Here is a 13,062-nt window from a genome sequence, read left to right as displayed (position 1 = left end):
TGATGATTATGGTTCATCCTAGTTGGGAATCTCTCTCTCTCTCTCTCTCTCTGTCAGGAGCCAAGAGTCAATGACAAATTAATTCTAACATTATTTTAGTAAGCTAATGAAACAGAACCTCATGGAAACTTGGTCCTCACCATTGGCTTACTTCCTCATGCCTGAGGACAAAGCATTCTTCGCATAGCTGCCCTTCAACCGCCCCATCCTTTATCTTTAGTCAACACCCTTTACGACCTTAGCCAAATTATCTAAGTCCACATGATCCGCTCAGCCCCTATCCCTCCTAGACATCTCCCCTTCTAGAACTTCCTCATACCCCCTCCCCTGCCTGCAGCCCCTGCTGGCAAGCACTGATAGGTCCACAGTTCACTCCCCGCGCCCCACCTCCCACTCCCTGACTTGGATATAAGGCACTGCTGTAAGAATAAAAATTTGAGGCTTGATCAGAAACCCATTTGTCTTGCCTCCATTCTCCGCGTCCCTTGTTTGTCTCTTTCTCTTAGGTTCGTCTCTGGTGTCCGTGTTGTTGCCCCGCGGGTCGGGGCAAAATGGCGCCCGATGTCAGGAGCCAAGAGTCAATGACATCTCTCTCTCTCTCTCTCTCTCACACACACACACACACACACACACACACACACACACACACAGCAATTGGACTATTTATTGGCATTGAAAAAGCATTCCTTTAAACAAGGGATGAGATACTGAGCACTAAAAGTCTCACCCCATTTTATGAAATCTTAAGACCAAATTCTCCATGGTCTTACACAGCTTAATCACCAACAGGAGCAAGAATTTGAGTTAAATGAATTAAACCAAACTGTCTTGCTATGAGATAATAAGAGGAAAGGGGGGTGGGGTGGGTCTGGGTGCAAAGTTCTTGCTTTCACACAACCATGTTAAAGGTATAAGAATCTAACAATTCCCAGTGCAGCACAAAACTCTTCCCCATTGTTTCAAGGCAGTCGTTTATCAATAGTCCAAGTGCTAAGAAAATTTCATGGAAAACAGGGCCATACCCTTTGGCTATGAATGTGGCCTGCAGTTGAGGAGCCAAGTTCTTAAGAACCAAGGACTGGCCCATCCTGTGTGGTTCAGTAGTTGAGCCTTGACCTATGATCCAGCAGGTCATGGTTCTATTCCTGGTCAAGGCACATTTTTCCGGGCTCATCCCCAGAAGGGGGCATGCAGGAGGCAACCAATCAATGATTCTCTTACCATTGATGCTTCTATCTCTCTCTTCCTCTCTGAAATCAATAAAAATTAAAAAAAAAAGAACCAAGGACTGATTGACCACTCTTGGGGGAAAGCGCCTTCACAGAATCTCCAGCATATGGTCTCAGCTTCCCAATCTATAAAATGCAGCAGTGGTCGTGATGGTGGGGGTGGGGGGAAGTTTGAGGAGGATGGAAAGACAGCTAGGTTTCCAGATCAAAATCATCACGCTCCTCATTGTTTGATCTTGGACGAGTCAACCCAGGTGGCCAAGTCCTCCACGCTACGTGTGACAAGGAAGGTGGGGTAGGTGACTAGTGGCACTTGGCCCAGCTCCTGGAAGGCCAGGGCAGCTTGGATGTGCTACTCCATGCGCAGCTTAAGGAGCACAGTGGGCACGCTGCAGTGGCTGAAGGACGAGGCCTTGACTACATCGCAGAGCTCGAGAGAGCAAGCTGCACATAAGCACCAGGCCAAGATCATACAGCTTGTCCAACAGCGTGGCCAAGGTATGCGTGTGAAACAGGTTGCACTTGGGCAGATCTTGCAGGAGCCAGGCCAGCTCATGCACTGGACGGCTCAACTGGTTGTAGCACTTGTAGTCCTTGCGCCGCTGCAACCAATAAGGCCACAACACGTGAAGTTTGTGCAGGTTTTGGTCAGTGAACTGCCAGTTCAGGAAGTCCACCTGCTTCAACAGTTTCTGCTTGTGGAAGTTAAGCTTCCGCACTAGGATGGCAGCTGCCAGCTCCCTAGGACCCAAGGCTCTACTTTAGACTCTCTTAAGAGGATCTCAGGACACAGTCTACTTCTAGAAAAGCACAGTTTGTACATTTTGGTTTTTTTGTAAAGCATCTCTGTTGATTATTATTTTTAAATATATTTTATTGATTTTTTTACAGAGAGGAAGGGAGAGAGATAGAGAGTTAGAAACATCGATGAGAGAGAAACATCGACCAGCTGCCTCCTGCACGCTCCCTACTGGGGATGTGCCTGCAACCAACATACGTGCCCCTGACGGGAATCGAACCTGGGACCCTTCAGTCCACAGGCTGACGCTCTATCCACTGAGCCAAACCAGTTTAGGCTCTGTTGATTATTTTTTTTAAAAGCAAGCCCAGTGGTATTTACACTCATTTACAGCTGTGCAACTGTTCTTATATTAATTTTTTAAGCTATTAAAATAGTATTTGCTAATGTTTGTTTTTTCCATAATTTTTAAAAGGCATTATCATTGTTGTTTACTTCTACTTCTATTGAGTGCCATGTCCTAATTATGTTATAACACTCAAGTTGCCCAGAGAGCTTGTTAAATGCAGATTCCTGGAACAATTACTAAACATACTGGGGGCTGTGCTTTGGTTATTATTATTATTATTATTATTATTACTAGTAGCCCGTTTGCACGAAGATTCGTGCAATAAACCTTCATTCACCTGGCTGCCTGCACCAGTTTTCTGCCGGCACCAGGGACTCAGGCCTTGGCTGTGGCCACCGCCTTCTGCCTTTTTCAGGGTCGGGGCTTGGCCCCGGGCAGTGGCCTTGGGCTCGGCCACACCCAACATCCCTGCTAAGGATCGCAGGAGCCGAACCCCAGTGGTTTCCTGCAATCGGTGCAGGCTCCCCGCTGGTGCCCAAGGCCGGGAAAGCCTCCTCCCCGAGGCTTTCCCGGCCTTGGGCTCGGCCACACCCCAACGTCCCTGCAACGGTTTCCTGGTGGGCGTGGTTGGTGGGCGTGGCTCGGTTGGTGGGCGTGGCTCAGTTGGTGGGCGTGGCTTGGGCATAGCGAAGGTGCGGTCAATTTGCATATTTGTCTATTATAAGGTAAGATTATTATTATTGTAAGAGAACATTTATTTGGTAAATCATAGAGGTAAGACAAAGTAATTCCTAGAAGATATGGACTTAGGAAACCAGTTATAGAGGCAAAGGAAGGACCCTTGGAGTTTGGGAGTAAGGAAGCTAATGGTAATGTGCCTGGGGGGGAAGGGGAAGGGAAGGGAGCTGGGGACCAGAGGAAAGGCTCTGGAGTGCTCCCCAGAGGGAGAGCCTGTTCTTTGGTTATTTTGAGTTGCTAAAACAAAATACCATAGACTGTGTGTCTTAAACAACAGCAGTTTGTTTTTTTCTCACATTTTTGGAGGCTGGGAAATCCAAGATCCAGGTCCTGGAAGATTCAGTGCCGGTTGAGAGCCCACTTCCTAGCTTGTAGACAATGCTTTTTCACTATGTGCTCACATGACCTTTCTTTGGCAAGTATTCTCTCTCTCTTTCTTTCTTCTTATAAGGGCATTAATTACATGATGAAGTTCCCACCTTCATGACCTAATGTAAAACAAATTTCTTCCTAAAGGCCCTCTCTTCAAAAGCCACATATCAATTTGGGTGGACACAAATATTCAGTCTATAACAGGGTGAGATCAAGGAATTGCACTTTAAACAAATTTCCTGAAATTTCAAAAGTTAAAGGCATAATTTTTGAGACCATGTTATATACTTTTTACGTATCTTCCTAATTTAAATCTTATAGCAATTGTACATGGTGCATTTTATAACTGGTATTTTTTAAAGGAGGACTGAAAATTCAGCAAGACTAAAGAATTTGCCAAGGTCTGACAGCTACAAAGTTTAGATTGATTTCAAATACGGGCTTTCCCACCATGTTTCAAAGCTCTCTGTATGCCTATTAGTTTTTATCCTTCTGGAATCATTTGTACATTAGTCTAAGTCAAATAACAGTAGCTTTACTGTATTAAGGCTAGAAAAATATTGGCTGTCTGAAAAGAACAGCTGTGTTCTGAGAAAAATAGATGTGGTTGGTAATTCTAAGTATGAGTCAGAAGTATTATAGTAAGAAGTTATCCAAAGAAAATAAAGAGAGCCATCTGGAAATCTATTCTTCATCACAATACTTTGTCAATAAGGCATTGGCTGATGATAGAAAGACAGTAGCTCTAAGGCATGATAGAAAGAAGTTGGGGAAAAGATCCCAGTAAGTGGAGTAAGGGTGTGGGGGCTAACATCCTCTCTCCAGAGCACCCACTTCTGGGCATGATCAAAGGGGAACAGTTAATTGCAGGAATTTCCTGAGGTGGTCCTGGAAATCACAACAACAAGGCCCCCTCCCAACCAGAGTCAGAATTTGGCTCCACAAAGCTTGGAGACAAACCACACACCCCCCCACACACACACATACACACACAACTTGGAAACACATAAAACCCCAAACACTAACTGACCATGCGTGCAACTCACCTCTTACATTGGCCCACATCCACTCACTTACTTTTTGCTTCTTTCATAGTGGCGCCCACGACCTGGCCTCTTTCTTTTCCACTACCTGAATAAAACTTGCTTTGTTCTCACTTAGATTCTTCCTTGAAATTTTTCCTCAGCGAGTCAAGGACCTGGAGGTCACCTGAAACATGAAAGGTCAGGGACTGTGCTGGGGTAGGGCCAGTCCACAGTGTGGAAGTGGTCTGGTAGCAGTTCCTGTATTTACAAAGACTGAAAAGCCTGAACCTGGGTTTAATGACATATAATTTAGTGGAATCACATTTATAACCAAAGTATGAAACACATATGCTTCTGTAAGTCAGAGGGACATGACAAGATCTTTTGCCATTGAGTCCTTTCCTTCCTCAGACACCAGGGCCCTGCTCACCACATAATCGATGCACCTGGGAAACATCCTGTCATAATCCCCCCCAGTGATGCCAGCTGCTGCTCTGGGAACAGGAAGCCTTCTGCCTCAGCTACTGAGCTGGGAAATCCTTACTGTCCTTCTCTAACTGCACCTCCAGTGAAGACCCATTTCCTCTTTGGGATCTTGAATACCATCATGGGAGAACACTCTTGTTTAAAGCTTGGCTGAAGACAAATTTTCTTATTGATGACACACAGCAGCTACAGGGGAAAACCTGTAGGATCCAGCATGCTGAGAAATAACCAGCACACCAGATAAAATAGATTCAGCATAAATGAAAATTCTTGGGGAAAATATATGTCTGCTGTGAAATAGTCCCATGAGATATCAATAAATTGTATAACAAAAATATCAGTTTATTAGTTTGAAATGGAAAATGTGCTCTAACATTGAACTAAGTTAAGATGTTTCCTGAATATTCTTAACAACCATGAAATATGAATTTAATGTACAGAAGGGGCAGAGAAGGATTGCCAATAAAAAATAGTCATCATAGATAAAAATTTGAATTTCAAAGGTTTAAAGCATCATTATTGCTATATACATTACAATTTACCCAACAGCAGAATATATCTTTTTCTCAAGTACACTTGGTACATTCTCAAGGACAGACAATGCCATAGCCCAAAAGACTATAATTGTAAAAGATTGAAATCATACAAACATTTTTCTGACCACAGTTAAATGGAACAAGAAATCATTAACAGAAAGACAACTGGAAAATTCATAAATATATGAAAATTAAACAGCATACTCTTGAACAACCAATAAGTAAAAAAGAAATAAGATAAATTGCAAAATACCTTGAGATAAATGAAAATGAAAACAAAATATACAAAAGTTTATGAAATGCAGTGAAAGCATTTCTAAGAGGGAAATTTACAGCTACAAACACATAATGGAAGAAGGAGCTCAAATCAACAACTAACCCTAAATCTTTTGAAAGTAGAAAAGGAAAAGAAAACTAAACCCAAAAGTAGCATAAGGGAAGAAATAATTAAGATTAGAGGTGAGATAAATAAAATGGAAAATAGAGAAAATAAAAATATGTATGGCAATTTTCAAAGATCTAGAGCAACTAATTCTGACATTTGTATGGCACCACAAAAGACCCCAAATGTACAAATAAATCTTGAAAAAGAATAACAAAATTGGAGGTATCATATACATCTAATGATTCTGAACTATACTACAAAGCTATAGTAATTTAAATGGTATGGTAATGGCACAAAAACAGGTACATAGATCAATGAAACAAAATAGTAAGCCCAGAAATAAACCAATAGTTATATGCTCCATTAATCTATGACAAAGGAAACAAGAATATACAATGAAAAAATGACAGTGTCTTCAATAAATGGTATTTGGAAAACTGGACAACTACATGCAAAAAGTGAAACTAGACTAACTTACATACACCATGTACAAAAATAAACCCAAATGGGTTAAACCTTAAATGTAAGACCAGAATCCATAAAACTCCTAGGGGGAAAAAACATAGGCAGTGAACCCTTTGACATTGGTCTTAAAAATATTTTTTTGGCTATGTCTCTTCAGGCAAGGACAACAGAAGCAAAAAGAAACAAATGGGATTATGTCCAATTAAAAAGCTTTTGCACAGTGAAGAAAACCATCAACAAAACAAACAGGCAATCCACTAAATGGGAGAGGATATTTGAAAATGATATATCTGATGCATGATTAATATCTAAGACATATAAAGAACTGACAATCCAGTTTTTAAAAAAAAAATGGGCAGAGGACCTGGATAGTATAGCCACTATGGAAAAAAGTGTGGAGAGTCCTCAAAAAATAAAAAGTGGAACTGCCTTATGACTCAGTGATTCCACTTCTGGGTATATATCCAAAGAAACCCAGAACACTAATTCAATAGATTATATACTCCTCTATATTCCTTGCAATGTTATCTACAATAGCCAAGATATGGAAGTAACTCAAGTACCCATTAATAGACGAGTGGATAAAAAAGTTATGGTACATATATGCAAGGGAATTTTATTTGGCCATAAAAAAAGAATGAAATCTTACAATTTGTGACAGCATGGAAGGATCTAGGGGATATTTTGCTAAGTGAAATAAATCAGGCAGATAAAGACAGGCATCATATAATTCTACTTATATGTCTAATCTAAAGAACAAAATAAACAAAATAGAAACAGACTCATAGATACAGATAACAGACTGATGGCTGTCAGAGGAGAGGGTTGGGGGGGGGGCTGGGTGCAAAAGGTGAAGGGATAAAAAAAAAAACAAGATGGCGGTAAAAGGTATACACCTGTACGTGCTGCCTGTCACAACCACACCAAAACTACAACTAAAAGACAAAATGACTATCACCCAGAACCACGGGAAAGCTGGCTGAGTAGAAGTTCTACAACTAGAAGGAAAGAAAAAAAGCTCATTGAGACTGTGTAGGAGGTGCAGAGCCGCAGAAAAGCAGAGGTACAGAGGCGTGCAAATCAGGCTGGTGACTGGGTGCGCTGTTTTTTTCAATTGGAAGGGAGATACAAGCTCCCGACTGCTCTGAACTCCAGTTTCCGGCGAGACTCTGGGGACCCAGACTCCTATGGGGAGAAACTGGACTGTTTGGCATCGGGTCGGAAAGTGAGGGTGGCTTTTTCTCAAAGGTGCTCGCAAGAATCATTGTTTACTGCACTGGGGTGCTGGACTCCAGACGCGGAAACATGGAGACTTGGAAACGCAGAGATGCGGAAACGCGGAGACATGGAGACGCAGAGACGTGGAGACATGGAGACATGGAGACACGGAGACGCAGAGACGGCTGACTGGCAGGTATCACTGGTTGCCACGCCCTAGTGATTCCCTGAGACCTCGCCCCACCCAATTTACAAACCCACCGGAGCTGTGTGCAGTGGCTTTTGCATATGAATGGCCTGCCCTTTCGCAGCTTAACCTAACAAATTGCAGCTGGGTAAGACAGCTCCAAAACTTCCAAACCCCAAACAAAGAGGAGAAATCTGCAGATCTTGCTGTAGTTCCTGCTGGGTGGCCTCAGACAATAGCTGACTTGCACCTCCTTGAAGATCCATGAGTCAGTGTACCTAGTGGTCAGAGTGAGACGACACCAGATTTCAACTCCTCACATACATAAGTGACACACTCAGGAGGCAGACTCAGTGAGCACCAAAGCCCCACTGAAGCAAGTCCTGCCCCATAAGGGTTTCTCCAGCACAGCAATTCTTCCATTATAGACATAGCTGATCCTCCCAGCCAATTGGCCTGGAGGTCAATTCCTCCCAGTGTACCAACAGCAATCAAGGCTTAACTACAACAACACGGTGCACCCAGCCCACAAAGGGGTGCACCAAGAGTGTCCACCTCAGGTTGTTGGGAAGGCTGAGCCACTAGGGCCTATAGGTCACCTATCACACAAAGCGACTCCATCAACACAGGGAAGCAGCCAAAATGTGGAGACAAAGAAACAGGTCACAAATGAAAGAAATGGAGGAAAGCAAACTACTGGATATAGAGTTAAAAACCACAATTATAAGGTTACTCAAGAATCTTCTAGAAACTGCCAAGGAATTTAGTGAGACCTTCAAGGATCTTAATGAGAATGCCAAAAAAATGGAAAAGGACCAGTCAGAAATTAAGCATACACTGTCTGAAATAAAGAATAATATACAGAAATCCAACAGTAGACTAGAGGACCCCAAGAATCAAACCAAAGATTTGAAATATGAGGAAGCAAAAAATACCCAACCAGAAAAACAAAAAGAAAAAAGAATAAAAAAATATGAAGATAGTGTAAGGAGCCTCTGGGACAACTTCAAGCATACCAACATCCGAATTATGGGGGTGCCAGAAGAAGAGAGAGAGCAAAATATTGAAAACATATTAGAAGAATTAATGACAGAAAACTTTCCCTACTTGGTGAAAGAAATAGACTTACAAGTCCAGGAAGCACAGAGAACCCCAAACAAAAGGAATCCAAGGAGGACCACAACAAGACACATCATAATTAAAATGCCAAGGGCAAAAGACGAAGAGAGAATCTTGAAAGCAGCAAGAGAAAAGCAAAGCAGTTAGTTAACTACAAGGGAGTACCCATACAACTGTCAGCTGATTTCTCAACAGAAACTATGCAGGCCAGAAGGGAGTGGCAAGAAATATTCAAAGTGATGAACACAAGAACCTACAACCAAGATTACTCTACCCAGCAAAGCTATCATTTAGAATTGAAGGTCAGCTAAAGAGCTTCACAGACAAGAAAAAGCTAAAGGAGTTCATCACCACCAAAACAGGACTATATGAAATGCTGAAGGGTATTCTTTAAGAAAAGGAAGAAGAAGAAAAAGGTAAAGATAAAAATTATGAACAACAAAGTGACAACAAATACGTATCTATCAACAAGTGAATCTCAAAATCAGTCAATAAAAAATCTGATGAACAGAATAAACTTGTGAATATAATAGAATCAGTGGCATAGAAAGGAAGTGGACTGACAATTCTCGGGGGGAAGGGGGCATGAGGGGTGCAGGAAGTGATTGGACAAAAATCTTACACCTATGGATGAGGACAGTGGCAGGGATAAGGGTATGGGGTGGGGGGGAAATCAGGTGGAGGGGAGCTATTGGGGAAAAAAAGAGGAACATCTGTAATAATCTGAACAATAAAGATTTATGTTAAAAAAGATGAAGGGGTGCCCTGACCAATTTGGCTCAGTGGATAGAGCGTTAGCGTGCAGACTGAGGGGTCCCAGGTTTGATTCCAGTCAAGGGCATGTACCTTGGTTGCAGGCACATCCCCAGTAGGAGGTTTGCACGAGGCAGCTGATTGATGTTTCTCTTTCATCGATGTTTCTAACTTTCTATCCCTCTTCCTTCTTCTCTGTAAAAAGTCAATAAAATATATTTTTTAAAAAAGGTGAAGGGATAAAGAACTACAAATTCTTAGTCACAAAAATAGTGACGGGGATGTATAGTACAGCATAGGGAATATAGTCAATAATATTGGAATAACTATGTATGGTGCCAGGTGGGTACTGGAAGTATCATGTGGGAGGGGAGAGCACTGTATAAAATATTTGATTGTCTAACCATTATGCTATATACCTGAAACTAATACAAAATAATATTAAATGTAAACTGTAATTAAAAAAGAAAATCAATAAAAAATTAAAGAAATTAAAGAAAATACAAATAAATATATCAGGCATGGGGATGTAATGTACAGCATGGTGACTATAGTTACTAATACTGTATTGTGTATTTGAAAGTTGCTAAGAGTAAATCTTAAAATTCTTATCACAAGACAAAAGATTTTATAACTATACTAGAGGCCCGGTGCACAAAATTTGTGCACTGGGGGTGGGTGGCCCTCAGCCCAGCCTGCACCCTCTCCAATCTGGGACCCCTCAGGGGATGTCTGACTGCTGGATGTACAACTGCCTGTGGGATCAGGCCTAAACCAGCAGTCGGACATCCCAATCCAGGACTGCTGGCTCCTAACCATTCGCCTGCCTGCCTGCCTGATTACCCCTAACTGCCTCTGCCTGCCAGCCTGATTACGCCCTAACCACTCCCCTGCCAGCCTGATCGATGCCTAACTGCACCCCTGCTGGCCCGATTGCCACCAACTGCCCTCCCCTGCCGACCTGGTCCCTCCTAACTGCCTTCCCCAGCCAGCCTGGTCACCCCCAACTGCCCTCCCCTGCCAGCCTGGTCACCCCCAACTGCCCTCCCCTGCAGGCCTGGTCCCCCCCAACTGCCCTATCCTGCAGGCCTGGTCATCCCCAACTGCCCTCCCCTGACAGCCTGGTCACTCCCAACTGCCCTCCCCTACAGGCCTGGTTCCCCCCAATTGCTCTCTCCTGCTGGCCTGATTGCCCCCAACTGCCCTCCCCTGCTAGCCTGGACACCTCCAACTGCCCTCCCCTGCTGGCCTGGTCACCCCTAATTGCTCTCCCCTGCTGGCCTGATCGCCCACAACTGCCCTCCCCTGCCGGCCATCTTGTGGTGGCCATCTTGTGACCACATAGGGGTGGCCCTCTTGTGTCCACATGGGGGCGGCCATCCTGGTGAGGTCGTGATGGTCAATTTGCATATTACCTCTTTATTATATAGGATGTTATGGCAGATGTTAACTAGATGTATTGTGGTGATCATTTTGTAATATATAGACACTAGAGGCCCAGTGCATGGCATTCATGCACTGGGGGATGTGGGGAGTCCCTCAGCCTGGCCTGCACCCTCTCGCAGTCCAGGACCCCTCGGGAGATGTCTGCCTGCCAGCTTAGGCCCACACCCCGCAGACATCCCCTGAGGAGTCCTTAGCACTGCCACCAAGGCTGGAGAGGCTCCCACCACCACCACTGTGCTCACCAGCCTGAGCCTGGTTTCTAGATGAGTGAAACTCCCTCTGTGGGAGTGCACTGACCACCAGGGGGCAGCTCCTGCATTGAGCGTCTGCCCCCTGGTGGTCAGTACACATCCTAGTGACCAGTCAATCGATTTGCGTATTAGCCTTTTATTATATAGGAGGATATCCATTTTATAAATGAACCACAGCTTATTTCTGAAGTTGGTTACACTATCCCATGAAAAAGTACTGTACAGCTTTATCATTATCATCTTATTTTTTCTCTAGGGCCTCTGGCCTTTTAATGGGGGGAAGGGGAAGGAAAGGGGCAGGAGGCACAAGGAGCAGGGCAGCCCTGAAACCAGTCCCAGGCCCTGTTCTCCATGCTGGTCACAGTCATAGAAGTAGCAGCAGCATGCCCAGCACCAGGCAGGTGGTGGCCCCTGCCTTCAGGCTGCCTGCAGGGGTGGGGGCCCTGTTACACAGTTCGCCATTGCGGCAGGTGGAGATAAGGCTGTAAGTGATGCCCTGTTAGGTGACAGCCTCCTCATTGCCACAGGAAGTGGTTTCCATGCAGCCTTTGTTGATGACGGGGCTGAGGCCGGGGCCATCCCTTCGCCCATGAAGCATTCCTCGTCATCGCCACAGGTCATGGGGATGCCAGTGCAGTCCGAGGAGTCGGTCAGATCACAGAAGATGCACTCCTTGGCTCCTGTCGTGACCGAGGGCAGAGCCATCACCAGGAACAGTAGCCAGCCGAGGACCATGATGGCCTGGTGGCGGTGGGCTATCCAGAACTGCTGAACAGAGACTTTTGTCCCTGGTTCTCACCTCCCGGGGTCAGCACTTGGAGTGTCCTTGGTTCCCAATGCTCCGTGTCCCTCTCAGGAGCTTGTTTGAGTCTCAGGGTCTCAGAAGCTTCCCCAGGACATAGACAGCCAGTGGCTGCTGCCCCATGACAGTGTTTGTGGAGCATAAGGGGGTGACCTCACAGACTCCTCAGGGTTCCACTGGCCACTCTGGGAGTGAGGTCATGGGTGGGGGAGGTCATGGGTGTCTCAATATGAAGGGTAGGTTGGCCCGCTGACCTGCCAGGGAGCAGAGTCATTGCCACTCCATTGCTCCACCTAACACTTGGCATCCTGGCCACTAAGTCTTAGGCTCTGCTGGGTGCTGGGTACTGTGCCTGCTCAGTGTCCATGGTGAGCCCTTTTCTCAGATGGGGAAACCAAGGCTCAAGAGGAGAAAGTGACATGTCCAAGGCCCTAGAGCTAGGATTAGAGCCCAGGTTTATTGAATTCCAAAGAGGGCATTTATTGAACACCTGCTGTGTGCAAGACCAGTGAAAGATCCTTTAAATAGCAACCACTGTGATGATGAGAGCATCATCAGTGTTTCGGGTTTCATTGGCTATATCCCCAGTAGTGGAATCACTGGGTTGTAAGGCAGTTCCAGTTTTAGTTTTTGAGGTATGTAATCATAATATTGTACACCTGAAACCTCCAATGTTATACATTGATTATACCGCAATAAAAAAATAAGTAAAGATATAGAAAAAGAAATACCATGCCAGCACTAATCGAATAAAAGTAAAAGTAGGCATAATAATTTCAGATAGAGCAGACTTCAGAGGAAAGAAAGTTATAAATAGAGGCACTACCTACTGATAAGCAGGTCAATTATCAAAAAAGGCTTAACAGTTCCTAATATGTATGCACCTAACAACAGAACATTAAAATATAATATGGGAGGGGGGATAATGGAATTACAAAGAAAAATAGATGAATCCAAATTTA

General features: G+C 44.3%; 1 pseudogene across 1 annotated transcript; it reads right to left on the bottom strand.

Annotated features, from left to right (window-relative positions):
• Positions 1-1,421: 1,421 nt before the first annotated feature.
• Positions 1,422-12,033, bottom strand: LOC307096139 (U3 small nucleolar ribonucleoprotein IMP3-like; annotated as a pseudogene). The gene is made up of 2 exons: positions 11,858-12,033; positions 1,422-1,970 (listed from the first exon to the last, which is right to left on the bottom strand). The product of its transcript is annotated as a U3 small nucleolar ribonucleoprotein IMP3-like (transcript).
• Positions 12,034-13,062: the final 1,029 nt, after the last annotated feature.

The sequence above is a fragment of the Cnephaeus nilssonii genome (genome assembly GCF_951640355.1).
Source record: "Cnephaeus nilssonii genome assembly, chromosome: X".
NCBI lineage: Eukaryota > Metazoa > Chordata > Mammalia > Chiroptera > Vespertilionidae > Cnephaeus > Cnephaeus nilssonii.
Note: the sequence above shows the minus strand (reverse complement) of the source record. Positions and strands in the feature narration are given on the sequence as shown.